This window comes from Ursus americanus, chromosome 1 (assembly GCF_024610735.1).
Source record: "Ursus americanus isolate L20-20 chromosome 1, mUrsAme1.1.p, whole genome shotgun sequence".
Lineage (NCBI taxonomy): Eukaryota > Metazoa > Chordata > Mammalia > Carnivora > Ursidae > Ursus > Ursus americanus.
The window spans coordinates 56736387-56740596 of record NC_142127.1 but is presented as its reverse complement, the minus strand read 5'-3'; the positions used below and the strand labels follow the sequence as shown (position 1 = coordinate 56740596).

Here is a 4210-nt window from a genome sequence, read left to right as displayed (position 1 = left end):
AGCCATTTTTTTTAAAAAAAAGGAGGTGGAATATTTAAATAAACATTTCTCCAAGGAAAATATACAAGCTCATAAAAAGATGCTCAACATCATTAGTTATCAGAGAAATATAAATTCAAACCACAAAATAGCACTTCATACCTACTAGAACATTAGAATCAAAAGCCAGATAATAACAAGTGTTGACAAGATGTGCAAAAAATCAGAACTCTCATACACTGCTGGTAAGAATGTAAAATGCTGCAGCCACTTCGGAATACCAGTTCCTCAAACATTTAAACACAGAATTACCATATGATCCAGTAATTCCATTTCTCATATATACCCAAAAGAATTGAAAGTAGTTGTACACAAATATTTGAGCAATACCGTTCACTATAGGCAAGAGGTGGAAATAACTCACATGTCCCAACTGGAATGGATAAACAAAATGTGGTCTATCCATACAGTGGAAATATTATTCAACCATAGTAAGTAACAGACTACTGATACATGCTACAACATGGATAAATCTTGAACACATTATGCTAAGTAAAAGAACCCAGTAACAAAAGACTGCATATTATATTATTCCATTTATATAGAATATCCAGAATTGACAAATCTATAGAGATAAAAAGTAGATTAGTGGTTGCCTAGGGCTAAAGAGGGAGTGAAGGGAAACAAGTAGGGAGGGTAATAGCTAAAGTGGATGGGGTTTCTTTTTGAGGTGATGAAAATGCTGTAAAATCCACTGTTGTGCCTGTAGCATTTATCTGTGAATATACTAAAATCTACTGAACTGTACAATGTAATGGGTGAACTGTATGTAAATGATATCTCAATAAAGATCCTTTTAAAAAAGCATTGTTCTGGTTTGGAAAACAAAAGTTACTGACTCCAAACACAAAACAAAAAAATGTTCACAAAATAAACATTATGTTTATTTCATATACTGTTAAATATAATACTAATAACAATTTAAGGACCCAGAACAATTTGTAGATTAGATTGTCTCATTTCAAAATAATTATCTAGTAAGCACAATGATTCTTTAGAAATCAGAACTAAACAGTTTCAAAAATGAAACTATAAAAAGCATTTACATCCTGTTCACTGTGCAGATATTACATTTAATGAGACATACGGGTACACTTAGGAATGTTTCACATGACGTAGAGCACGATTTCCAAACATTAAGTGTTGCGCACTAACAAACTCTTAAAATGTCCCTGCTTTTACCATTTCTTTCACCACAGGCAGAGATGCCCAGAGACTGTGCTTGTCAGTAAAAACAACCATTACTCATTTCAATGTCATTCCTCTTGACTCGACACATTTTGGTTTCCAGGGACTCTTAGCTCCAGCATTCTCCTCTGGTTTTTGATCAAATTCTTTATTTGTCATCTTTCAGCACATCGAGGCTTATGCTTTCAGGTAATAAGGAAAATGTGAACAGATAAACCACTATAATGTGGATTGAACAGATAAAGGACCACAACATGGATTAGCTCATTTTCATGCAAATGTCTTTATGAAGAGAAAATGCCTTTGTGTCAAGAAAAAGGGTTAAAAGTGCCAATCTATGAATGCCTGAAGTGAAATTGGTATAGTACATAAAATTATTCCTCTTGAGATAGAATTGTAGCTAGTAAGTATTTTAAATTTGGCCAGTCATCAAGATAGAAAGCTTGGAGACACTTTGGAGACAGATTATCTTAGGTTTAGATCCCCTGTCTTTCATTTACTGGTTGGATGATCTTGAGCCAGTTACCCAAACTCAATTCTCTTATTCACATAAAAGAGGATTATAAATTATGTATACATCATAATATTATAAGGAAAAAAGGACTATGCCTAGCAACAATAGACATTCAAAAAACTTTTCTATCTTAATATTCTGGAATCTTAGTTAAAATAGCAATATCCAAGATGGCATCATTGGCCATTCAAGAAATGTTATTTGATCCCTAATAACTAAAAAGATTTATTGTCTGTTTGTTCTAAATACCAGAAATAGATCAGACACTACTGGTAGACTACAAATATACCCTCTCCCTACTGCCTCATACTCTCTAACCTTTTATAACATCTAATGAAATAGTTCTAATATAGCTTCCTATGAAAATTGAGAAGTATCGACTCCAGAAGAGGGCAATCACTGGAGTACATGTGATAATAAACAGATAATAGGCCCTCTAGTTTACTGACAGTAGAATAACTCTGGTCATTTCTTCCTCTCTGGTGTAACATCGCATCTACAGACCGCCTTATGTCACAGGGTTGTTGTGAAGAACTAAAGAACTAAGAGAAACTCTTAAGATGATAAGGCACCAAATGCCTGATGAATTAATGAATGAATGAATAAAGCATAAAAGAACTAAAAGAAGGGAAGGAACAAAGTAAAGATGAAGTTATCTTCCACTGTAGAATAAAGGAAAAGCAACTTGAGCAAGGTCAAGAAAACATGTTAAATAAAATAGTTGAGAGAAACCTTCTAAATATTTCTAAATATCAGATGTGATTTTGTTTCCTTCAACTTGCATTTCTTTTTTATTCCTCACTTTCCTTCACAAATCAACTCTTGTGAAATTGTACTGTACCTATAATGGAAGGGCACACACATAGTGATAGAAATTTTCTAATGGGGTAAGGAGCAATAGATAGATTCTGACCTTTTCATATGCCGTCTCCAGACCCTTTCAAAGCTAAGCTTAAAAGAACTGGAGTCAGGAAGAGCTGGGGATTGATTTAGTTAAGTCAATTTCTAAAGCGATGTGGAAATGAACCACATGGAAGAGAAAGGGATTTGCTTATTTGTGTTTACATTTTCTCTTCTGCAAAATAAGACTATATACTTCCTACTAGTGGAAGAAGGAAACAGATAAAGTTTTGAAGGTGACTTCATAGTTAAAATGATTTATGAAATGAGCTGTGGCATATCCTTAATCAATACATCAGAATCTACACACACGGTTGAAAAACTACATCATATTTTTAAAATTTATAAAATTGTGATAAAAAATGCATAACATCAAATTTACCATCTTGGAGAATATGGCCAGGCAGCTCGGACTAAGCTTGGTTTTCCTCGCCAGTGGATTCTGCAGAATGCACTGCCTGTCTCTTGTCTGCTGTTCACCATGGCTTTTTCTGAGATCCGTGAAAGAACTGGAGAAGCAGGCCTCAGGCCAAGCTTTTGAGTTGATTCTCAGCCCTTAACCAAAAGAATCCATCCCACAATTCCCCATTTCCCCTCCAAAGAAGAAGGATCTTTCCCTGGAGGGAAATCAAAAGAAATTAGAAGCTCCAGAAAAAAAAAGCAAGTCCCATGAAGCTCAGGTCTCGAAGCAGTTTGCTGAGAAACAAGAACATGAGAAAGAAGTGCTTCAAAAAGCAACAGAAGAAAAGAACAACTTCAGTAAAATAGCAGAAGAAAAGCTGACTCACAAAATGGAAGCCAACAAAGAGAATCAAGAGGCACAAATGGCTGTCAAACTGGATCGCTTGTGAGAGAAGGACAAGCACACTGAAGAAGTGTGGACGAACAAAGAATCCAAAGATCCTGTTGATAAAACTGACCTAATTTGTTCTGAGAACCAATTTTCTCCCCTTCCTTTTCCCCTTCCCAAATACCCAAAGAAGGTACTTACTGGCCAGTGTCATTTTATCTTTGCCTTCCTGACGAATATTTTAGAAGCTGATGTAGGACTGTATCAGTAGATCTAGAGAGTACCATGTTGTTTTAGGAGCTAAAGGGGAAAAACTGAGTGTTGCAACTCTTTTTCTAAGTATTGAAGTCTTTCCAATGTAGCTATTTTTCTTGTATCTTTTCTACTTCAGTACACCTGGTGTCCTGGGTTAGCGGCAAGTACCGTACTGGCTCTGTGAAAACATGTTTGTGAAAAGAGTATATAGTGGGTTCTTTCAAACCATTAAATACTGAATATCTGTTCACTTTTAAACCCCAATTCTGTCCTGATCTTACCAGATGTTACTGTACTTGAATGGTTAATAAAACTGCACAGTGCTATTGAAAAAAAAATTCACCATCTTAACCATTTTTAAATATATAGTTCAGTAGTTTTAAGTACATCCATATCATTGTGAAACAAATATCTAGAACTTTTTCATCTTGCAAATCTGAAACTCTATAGCCATTAAACAACTCCTATTTCCTCCACCCCAGCCCCTGATAACCACCACTCTACTTTCTGTTTCTATGAATTCT

The 4210-nt window shown here is 35.1% G+C and overlaps 1 pseudogene; it reads left to right on the top strand.

The window, feature by feature from the left end:
• The first annotated feature begins 3003 nt into the window (after nt 1-3003).
• Nucleotides 3004-3702, top strand: LOC123798302 (stathmin pseudogene; annotated as a pseudogene).
• Nucleotides 3703-4210: the final 508 nt, after the last annotated feature.